Here is an 11,160-nt window from a genome sequence, read left to right as displayed (position 1 = left end):
TTGTTTGTTTTTTTTAAAAGGTCCCCCATCTTGCCTGCAAGGACTGATTCACACATACCTTTTTGCCACTGTCCTGATGGTTGCAGGTGGTGATGTGAATGAGGGGATGATCTGACTTAGATCAAACAGTACAAACAAAACTCCCATGCCAACTGAAAGGTAGAAATTTTTCAACAGCGACTTAGTCTCAATGACTTAAGTTTTGCTCAGAATAGGCCTGTTGAAACTAATGGGCCTAAATTAGAAAGGCTTGTTAATTTCAGTGGGTCTACTCTTGAGGAAGACTTCGTTGACTACTATTACACACACACAAACCTAAAGCAGAACAAATATTAGATTTGGCGAAGCGCCTGCTATTTTGCAAAAAGAGGCACAGTTGGCATTTCAGCTGCATAGATTTCTCTTCCACGTGAATGACAGTATTTGTGTAAAGCACTCATACAGAACCTTAGGCAGCGCTGTGGATAAACAATAAACCAGAACTATTCCCTATGGGGGATTTGGAGTCATAGCTCATTAAATTCCTTGGCACAGCACAAGTTAGTCTTTTATTGTGCAAAGCACAGGTAACGTTTTGTTCCTAGTGCTGGTTCATGCGGCAAATACCATTTATCCCAAGGTACCCGACTGAAAAGGCTTAGTTGAAATGGGAAGGCCTAATGATATGACTTTGATGTTGTTATTTAAAGCCTCAGCTTTATAGAGTTATTCTGCTATCATTAATTTCAGATATCGAATTTCTCATTGGATACCTCGTCATTCCTCTTACAAAGGAACGACCTAAATAGTACTTCAGTAATGTGAACCTCCCCGTTATTTATTTATTTCATAAAATAACCACTTCATTGTAAACGAAACCTCCAAGGGGTTTACAAAAGATTAAACAGGTAAAAAGTTATGTTTTTATGTATCTTGGAAGCTGGGGCAACCCAGTCAGATGGGCAGGGTATAAATAATAAAATTATTATTATAAATAAGATAAAAGAGGAAAATTCACAACTACACTTCAAAACATATAAAAGTAGTTGTTGCCAACTGCCTGTCTCAGGAGACAATAACGGAATGTGCTTTTGGGGTGAAGTCAAACTCAAACTGTTGGGATGATGCAGCACCTCCTGTGGCTGTAGAGACCCTTTCTAAGCACCTGGGTGGGCTTGTTTAAACAACAATGTTTTTAGCAGGCACCACAAAGAGTACAGTGAAGGTACCTGCTTGATCTCCATAGGCAGGGAGTCCCAACGTTTAGGCACTGTGCCACACTAAGCAATCAAGTTCTTACAAATGCCGAACAGGTATTACGTGGCACCTATAGAAGTGCCAATTCTGCCAATCGAAGCAGATGAGTGGGCACACGTGGGGCAAAATGTAGTTCCAAGTTGTATACAGTGGTACCTCGGGTTAAGTACTTAATTCGTTCCAGAGGTCCGTACTTAACCTGAAACTGTTCTTAACCTGAAGCACCACCTTAGCTAATGGGGCCTCCCGCTGCTGCCACGCTGCCGGAGCACGATTTCTGTTCTAATCCTGAAGCAAAGTTCTTAACCTGAAGCACTATTTCTGGGTTAGCGGAGTCTGTAACCTGAAGCGTATGTAGCCTGAAGCGTATGCAACCCGAGGTACCACTGTACTAATAGCAACACTTAGAATCTGGCCTGATAGCAGATCAGCAACAGGTCTTAAATGCCAACAAGGCCTCACTCCTGTCAGCAATTGTACTGCAGCATTATGCACTAACTGCAGCTTCCAGATCGAGTGTGAGGGAAGCGGTAATCCAGTCTTGAAGTAATCAGTGTGTAAGCTACTGTGGCAAGGCTTTCCAGGTCCAGGAATGGCCATAGCTGTCAAACCAATCACAGTTGGTAAAAGGTACTTCTAGCCACTGAGGCTACCTGGGCCTCCAATGACAGAGCTGGATCCAGCACTTGCAAACTGCAAACTTGCTCCTTCAGGGGGAGAAAACTCCATTAGGGTAGGCAACTGGCCAATTTTTCGAACACAGGAGCTACTCACTCACAGTGCCTTCCGCTTCAAGTTTCTGAATACTGTATTTTCTTATAGTCCACAGGTCTATGTTCTACTGTTGTACCTTCTCTTTCATTTCATACATTGTGCAGCTACAAGAATTAAAGGAAGGCCCCTTAGATACATACAGTGGAAGATCAGAACCTCTGTACCAGAAAGGGGATCTGATGTCTAGCTTGTCAATTAGGGGTAGGATGAGATCCACTCACCACAGGCCCAAACATTTGCAGCTCTCCCATCTCTGGTTGTCTCCCATAAAGAGGCTTTTATGTATCTGGATTTCTAACTGTAATTGCCTTCCTGGAGAGGAACCGCCCTCAGGGAAGCTTTCCATTAAATGTGACAGATAGTGGGGTTTGTAACTCCTGAACGACAGGGAATTTTAACAGGTCTTTTTAACAGCTCTGTGGCAGGGAGAGATCCGCCAGGTCTCTGCTCCCCCACCCCCTCTTACAGGCTTTGCTGCATAGCCAGAGATCTATGTGCTCAAATAAATGGGAAAGGACTTAGCTTCTTCCCCACACAACCATTCAGAAACAGTTTTGATTTGCAGCAGCCCTTCACAACCTGGCGTCCTCTGGAAGTTATATTGAAATGAAAAAGTTTGGGGACATGATATATAACGAAATGAAAAAAAAAACTCTTTAAATACACCTTCCCAAAGAAACCAGAGGCTTTTTTTACTAGGGATAATAGGAGAGAAAGTGAGAAAAGAAGATTGCAAGTTATTTCTGTATGCAACGACTGCTGCTAAGATTCTTGTGGCCCAAAAGTGGAAAACCCAGGAGATTCCAACTTTAATGGAGAGGCAGACGAAATTATTTGAGTATGCAGAATTGGCAAAAATGACTTATAAAATTTGAGACCAAAAAGTGGAGTAAATTTGTTGTGTATATACGAAATAATTATAGAAGTTTAAAATCTGTAGTAGGGCTAACATAAAACTTGTGATGTGGATAGGTGTAAATAAGAATCTGTAAGAGAGGATGTAAAATGGGAAAACCGAAGCAGGGAAGGAAGGAAGTCTGGGCGCGAAATTGCGCAGAGTAAATAAGAAGAAACAAAATGCTGAATGTAAAAGTGTAAGTTTTATTTGTTATGTTTTCGAAAACCAAGAAAAAGCATTTTTTTTAAAAAAGGAAGTTATATTTTTTATGATGTACATAAAGGTGTTTGTTTGTTTGTTTGTTTGTTAAAAGCACCTCTAAGTGGTGTACAATAAATGAGAACATGGCTATCAGTGGCTACTAACCATGATGGCTCTGTCCTACATCCACTGTTGGAGGCAGTTTGCCTCTGAATAGGAGTTGCAAGCCAGGAGAGTGCTGCTGCACTCAGGTTCTGCTTGCAGACTTCTCGCTGCCCACTGTGAGTACAGCATGTTGGTCTAGACGGGACTTTGGCCTGATTCAGTAGTCTCTTCTTATGCTCTTATGTTCTTATGAAATACAATGAGATAATGGCTCTGTTGAGTGAGGCTGATGGGAATGTTAGTCCAAAACACTTGGAGACCACCAGTTTGGGAAGTCTGAGCTAAAGAATTCTGTTATCATCCTGCACTGGGTTCAACTCAAGGAAGAGCTTCATTCCAACACTATAATTCTGATCTATTTTCTGTCTTAGAATCTCTCCTGATTAGAATCAAGCAGTGTATTCTAATCTGAATCTCCACTGTCATATGATGAAAACAAAATGAAAATTATGAATTCCAACAGCAGCGACCATCATTTTTATCAAATATAGCTCTTCTTTTTGAAAAAAGAGAAATCTTTCTAATTCCAGGCAAACATCTGATTTCTAACACAAAGAGAGACTTAACTTACACAGCAAAGCTTCACAGCCATCAGAGAAGTAATTAGCGAGATGTATCATGCAGGCAACCTGGAGAATACTCACAAAGTACATCATACATTTTGCTGACTTTTAATGGTTGGGGTTAAAAGTCCATTTCTAAAGTTGGCATTTTGTTTCTTAATTGGGGCATTGTGTCTTGTTGATTTACCCCACCCCATCGTGCTGAATTCTTAATGCGCCAAGCCCTTGGGTTGGTATAGGTTACCATCTGAAATAAAGAAAACAAATTGAGGAAGACAGATGGTTTGTACTTCATGAAATCCCAATGAAAGTATTAGTTTCACATGACATTGTTTCTAATCTCGTCTCTCGGGGCAGAAATGGTTTTCATAGTTTGCTTCCATTTCATATATAAAATTAGTCATCCCTTGGGTTTTTGTGCCTCTTTCTTTCTGAACACTGCACTGTAATATAAAACAGCAAATGGTGTGCTGTCTTGTCAATATTTAAAAGAATGCAAGATATTCTGACACTAATATGCTTCACAGAGAACCAACTCATTCATTACAATTTCCCTTCTAGCTCTTTTAGGCTTTGTTAGAATTGGCTTTCTCCATGTTGGCAACCGAATAACATTCTGTCTTCCCTTAATCACTCACAAAATGTCACTTTGGCCATTTCCCAACAGAAGTCAGATTGTTCTTTATGGATTTCCTTAACAGGTTGGGAAAAAAATCCATTCATCTCCTAATCACAAGGAAAGAAAGTGAATTACCAAGGATAAAATAAACACCCAATAGATCTAGCTTCTTGGGAAATAGCTAGAGAAAGAACAATTGATGCAGAGCTCTTTAAAAAGGGAGCCGGTATTCACTGATCAGAAGCCAAATGTCTCAGGGTTTGTAACCTCAAATGTTAGGTCTGGTGAATAAAAAAAAGGGTGGTGGGCAGAATAAAAACATCAACAACAGTCAACCCACAAATAGGATTTGCACTGTAGAACAACAACAAAAAGAGAGATTACTCAATTTCTCCAGAGAGGATACAATTCCAACATGAGAAAGAACTAAGCAGCTTAGAGCCGTAGGAAAGAAAGAAACAAAACTCTCTGTATTCCAGTGCCAGTCTGAAACAACTGGTACTGATGCAGGAAATGTTCAATTAACATGTCTTCCAACCACAGTAGAGCTGGCTTGCATGCTTCAAACTTTGACCTAGTATGAGGGTAACGGGTCTGTAAAAGGGGAACACACACCCGGCATAGTGGCCAATTGACCAGGATACAGCCGAAACTCACAGCAGAATGAACTGGGAATGAGGTTGTGCAGGGGCATAGCTGTCAACTTTTCCCTTTTTTAAAGGGAAATTCCCTTATTCTGAATAGGATTCCTCACAGGAAAAGGGAAAAGTTGACAGCTATGTGCAGGGGTAGCCAGTTCCCATCAGCTCCACCCCGATGGTCAGAGGAATTATAGTCCATCAGCAGCTATATGACACCAGATTGGCTACCCTTGAGGTAGTGAGTCCCGAGGCAACATGATAGAATGTACCACTGTAGCAGAATGGGTGGATTTACTATTTGTAATATTCTGCTATAGAAAAACATCATTGAACTAGGAAGCTAATACTGAATAGCTGGACTAGAAGCCCGAGGGACTGAGAATAAACCACTACATTAAGGATTATTCATAGTTTGTTCCTGAATGTCCCAGGGCTTTGAAGATTAAGGATGAGGGCTTCTTTCCAATGCCCTTCAGTTTGAAGGTGATAGTGGGGGACCCCTTCCCTCTTCCCCAGAGTACAGTGGTACCTTGGGTTACAAACACCTCAGGTTACAAACACTTCGGGTTACAAACTCCACTAACCCGGAAGTAGTACCTTGGATAAGAACTTTGCACCAGGATGAGAACAGAAACCACGTGCTGGCGGCGCAGTGGCAACAGGAGGCCCCATTAGTGAAAGTGCGCCTCAGGTAAAGAACAGTTTCAGGTTAAGAACGGATCTGCAGAACGAATTAAGTTCTTAACCTGAGGTACCGCTGTAATGCCTTTTGTAGCAAGAAGATCCTCACAAGAAGAAATAATACAATGTGTCTACATTTCTGCAGGTTATACATTGTCTTCATAAATATAAATGTGTTTATTGGTAAGATTTTGTTGTTGCTATACAGTGGTACCTCTAGTTACGAACTTTATTCATTCTGGAGGTCTGTTCTTAACCTGAAACTGTTCTTAACTAGAGGCACGCTTTCGTTAATGGGGCCTCTTGCTGCTGCTGCGCCGCCAGCACACGATTTCCGTTCTCATCCTGGGGCAAAGTTCTCAACTCGAGGTAACTCTTTCAGGTTTGCAGAGTTTGTAACCTGAAGTGTTTGTAACCTGAGGCATTTGTAACTTGCGGTACCACCGTACTATTCAGAAATGGTGTCCTGCACCAGCACCCAGAGTTGCTAAAGTCTTTCATTTCATGATTCTCTCATCTCATTTTCCTGCATGAGTAGATCAGATTTCAGTTGCAAACCAGGAAGTGTCTCTGGTTCAAATGTTTCTTGGGTGAATTTAATGGCTGGTTATAGGCACCCCACATGCATCTAAGATTAGGAGAAATGGCATTTGTCTAGGGGAAGGATTGGTGATTACTTGCAAAAACGTTTACTGGTTGGTAGATGGCATGTTGGCATAAATAACCATGCAGCTACCAGAAACATTACCATTTTCTGGAGACACACAGGAAGCTATTTTATGATGAAACAGGTCCCTGGTCCCTCTAGTTCAATAATGCCAAAGTGCTTATGCTACCATAATTGTTGCCTCATGTCCTTCAACTTGGGATGCTAAATGAGGTCCTCTCTTGTTTCAGTACTGCAATGCTCTGTTGTGTGTCAATGGATTTTTATAGAAAAACATGCCACCAAAAATAGTGTCCAGTCTTATTGCTGGTGAGGACTGAATCCAAAAGGTTCTTCAAAGTTCACATTTGTTAAGGGAACAAAAAGACTCACAGGAATATGGTTTTAAATCCAGGCTCAGTGTGTGATAGAGCCCCCCCCATGTTAGAGACACACTTTCTGATGCAAGACAGAAGTAATGCAGGGTCCCCCATACTGTTTCACTGTGTAATAAATTTATCTGTATCTGTTTATTTCCCATATAGTAGTCTTTCCTCACCCAGACAGGGTTAAAAATTCATCATTGCCATGCTAAGCCATGAAAGTTTCTGCTGCCTTGGTAATACTGTATAAGTTTTCTTCTAGCCTTCTTTTATTTTATTTCATATTTAATTTAGGAAAAAAGAGAGACCAGCTTTCATAGATGAATATGAAATGTATATCGATAGATCCACATACATTTAATATCTCCAGTTATTAGATTCTTTGCTTTATGTGGTATTGTCTCGGAATCCATAGTAGGGATTCTGCAGCTTCCCTCCATTTCCTGTGTTCCTTCTTCCTGGCTTTGGTTTCCTGTGAGTTTTCATGCAATATAAATAGAAAGAGCTGTAAAGTGCTGCTGTAAAGTACATGATTGATATTTCTCATATTACTTTTGCATTTTTCACTTTTATTTGCTGAAGCTCTTGTCATTTCCTGCACTGCATCATTTCCCCTGAACATTAAGCAAATGCCCCTTCCCTTGATCAAACAGTTTCCAGAGCCAGTGAATATGAAGGGGGAGCTTAACGTCAACCACAAGCTACATGCCATTACCACCATTTTCCTTTGGGGCTGTCAGTTATATGAGGGGGTGCCAACTCCTGTCCATCAGAATCCATCAGTTTTCCACGAGGCAGTTTTCAGTGACTTTCCTCTTAGTATGCTCCCCCTAAATCCACTCCACAAAGATGCCCCCCAACTTCATGACAATGCCACACGATGATGTGGCATCCCCCTAAAAAGTCTGTTGGGTGAGATGGTGCCCAAGAGCAGCTGAGACTCCCAGGAACATGATCTCTGCCAGCTGGGACCATGAAAAAGGCAGTAGCCATAAAAGGCAGTGACAGGCTGTGATTTTATGATATCTGCCCCCGCCAACATCCACTACTGAGTTTCTGAACTTTTGGCTCAGCTTTGGCTGATGAACCTTTTCTGATTTGAAATGCTGACTGCTACAAGCAAGCATTTGCCAAATAATTTTAAGAAAACTATTGCTAATGTTGCAAGAAGTTTTGTGAGGTGAATTATTGCAACTATTGCAAAAATAGATACAGGGGAGGATGGTTAGTTAAGATAATTTAAGGCAATATGAATTTAAGAAATGCATAAGAAGTGATAAGAACGGTGGATCATCAGAGGTGCTGATGGAAGTCCAAAAAAAAAAAAAAGATTGTATAAGTTGTTAAGTTTTGTGGTACGTATTATAATTTATATGTCAAAATTAATAAAAAATATTATAAAAAAGGAAGGTATGAAGCCAGTGTTGATAGTTATGGGTATCATACTTTTTTCCCCATTTTGGAAACATTTTGATTTATTGAATTTGGCCATGTTTCAGCTTGCAAGCACCTTTAAATGTACATTCTCTCATTTGAATGCAGCTTCTCTCACACAGAGCTGGCATACACCAGATGCCCAAAGCTAGGAAGAGCCACCCATTCAAAGGATTGTTGCTGACCTGTTAAGTTACCTGAATTGTGAAAACTTTCAACAAGTATCAGTTCAATTCAATTTGGCACAACACTAAGCATTCCCAATAGAACATCCACTCCAGTTTTGAAACGAAGCTGCTCCCCCCACCCCAAATTACAGCGAATATACACAATCTAGTATACATTAACCACAATATCATATTGAATCAGCACCAAATGGAACTGTATTGTATTCAGTTGGGAAGGGCTGTTGCTCATCTGCTCTGTATATAGAAGGTCCGAGGCTCAACCTCTGGCTTCACCAGGTGGAGCTGGAAAAGTTCCCTCTCTGAAAAATGGAGAGCTGCTGTCAGTCAGTGTTGACAATATTGAGCTTAATGGACTAGTAGTCTAACTTGGGATAAGGCTCATATGACCTTCTGCTAACTGAAGGCATCCACCAGCATGTTGGGGAGGTAGATAATTTTTGGGTGAATCATCCTTCTGCTGCATCCCTCTCCCCATATGTGCTGAGGGTTTCCCAGCCATCTGCTGCAGTTTTGGGGTAGTGACTGGGAGTGGCTGCCGAGACCGCATAACACCGGTCCTCTTCATTGGCTCCCAGTACATTTCCGAGCACAATTCAAAGTGTTGGTGCTGACCTTTAAAGCCCTAAATGGCCTCGGCCCAGTATACCTGAAGGAGTGTCTCCACCCCCATCGTTCTGCCCAGACACTGAGGTCCAGCTCTGAGGGCCTTCTGGCAGTTCCCTCATCGCAAGAAGTGAGGTTACAGGGAACCAGGCAGAGGGCCTTATCGGTAGTGGCGCCCGCCCTGTGGAACGCCCTCCCATCAGATGTCAAAGAAATAAACAACTATCTGACTTTTAGAAGACATCTGAAGGCAGCCCTGTTTAGGGAAGTTTTAAATGACTGAGTTTTAATGTATTTTTAATCTTTTGTTGGAAGCTTCCCAGAGTGGCTGGGGAAACTGAGCCAGATGGGCGGGGTATAAATAACAAATTATTATTATTATTATTATTATTATTATTATTATTATTATTATTATTAGTGGTAGTTGCAGGTATGAGGGAGACTCACCCAAAATTAACCCCCTCTTCATTCTACGGACACATGTCTTCTGCCACTGGAGGACCACCAATTAGATATCACTTATCATTATGATAGCAAAAGATAAATAAATCATTGGTGCAAAAATGAAAGGCAACATTTGTCAGGTGAGAGAGGTGTATTTGTGCTAGTATGTAATATTTGTCCTTTCTTGTCTTCAAGAGCAGTCCACGAAGTGCAGTTTCTCATCATAGAGTTGCTCTTGTTATGCATGCACTAAAAAGTAACAGTGACATCTTAGAGACTAACAAACTGATCGTCACATGAAAGTTCATAAACAAGAGACTACTTCATCCTAAGAAGCAAGAGCTGCCTTCATCAGATACGAGGAGGAAGGAGCCTACTTCATGAGGTGTTTTGTATGCAGTGCAGTCACGGTTGAGCTAAAATAAATTAACATTATGATACAGAGTATTGTTGTTTCCTCTGGAGATAGACAAAGATAAAGAATCTCTAGGATTATGCCAGATGCAGATCATATTGTACTTGATCAACATCACAGAGATCTACTTGCTATTCACCATCAGTGGAACAAATAAATGCCTTCTGGTTCAAATGAGTGGTTCAGATGGAAGTATATTTCATTTTTAATTTTTTTTACAGGCATGACAACTTTGGCATTAATAATACATAGCGCCGAGCCACAGGAATAACTAGGAGACTAACCACTCTTCTTGGTATTCAATTCACTAGCTTCTAGTCCTTCAACAGATTAGTTTTATAAATGTATTCTGCAGTGGTGTGGAAATCATTACCTTTGGAAGTATAACGCATTTACAGAAAAGCCACTTAGAAGATTCCGCAGCATGCTCTTCAGTTATACATTAGAGGAGCTGATCTCAGATAAGGGATACATAGGCCAGTCATCGTGACAGAAATGCTGTTGGGGAAAGTGAATATAAATTCCTCAAGACTCTATTAATCTAATAAAGTCAGTTTATACCTCTTGTAGAGAGGACAAGATCATTGCTTACACCCATCATTGGGCAATAAATTAACTTGAGTTAGCTGCTGTGCATTCTGAGAGCAAATAACATTGGCTTTTATTGTTGGAATATTTGCTTGAGCTTGCACAACAAAGCAAAGCTTTATTTCCTGAGGTTTTGTAAATGACTTTTACAAACCTTTCCAACATTTTCATTTCTAAAGGCAGGCTCAGAAGGAACCTAATTGGACGGGAGTAGTGGCACTGTGGCAGGGCCTCAAACACAAAAATTAAGTCAGGTATTATTTTGCAAAATGCATCTGAAGATTTTGTGGATATACTCTCATATACAGTGGTACCTAGGGTTACAGATGCTTCAGGTTACAGACTCCGCTAACCCAGAAATAGTACCTCAGGTTAAGAACTTTACTTCAGGATGAGAACAGAAATCGCGCTGTGGCAGCCGGAGGTCCCATTAGCTAAAGTGGTACCTCAGGTTAAGAAAGGTTTCAGGTTAAGAACGGACCTCTGGAACGAATTAAGTTCTTAACCCGAGGTACCACTGTACTGTTATTATTACCATGTGCAATGTAATCATTATAACTTGTATGAATGAGAGAACGGTGAGTGGACCTTTGGAAAAGTGGTTTGGCAGGGTTGGCAGAACAGGAAAAGCAAGGTTGAGGGGCCAGGGGCTGCAAACAGGAATACATTTCAAGCAAAACA

General features: G+C 41.0%; 1 long non-coding RNA gene across 1 annotated transcript; it reads left to right on the top strand.

Moving 5' to 3' along the window:
• Positions 1–780: 780 nt before the first annotated feature.
• On the top strand, positions 781–9,940 carry LOC309525473. The gene is made up of 3 exons (XR_014216323.1): positions 781–887; positions 3,805–3,921; positions 9,672–9,940. It is a non-coding gene; the product is annotated as an uncharacterized lncRNA (long non-coding RNA).
• The last annotated feature ends 1,220 nt before the right edge of the window (positions 9,941–11,160 follow it).

This window comes from Podarcis vaucheri, assembly GCF_965113315.1.
Source record: "Podarcis vaucheri genome assembly, chromosome: 2".
Classification (NCBI taxonomy): domain Eukaryota; kingdom Metazoa; phylum Chordata; class Lepidosauria; order Squamata; family Lacertidae; genus Podarcis; species Podarcis vaucheri.
The sequence above is the reverse complement of the archived record's forward strand: the minus strand, read 5'-3'. Positions and strand labels throughout refer to the sequence as shown.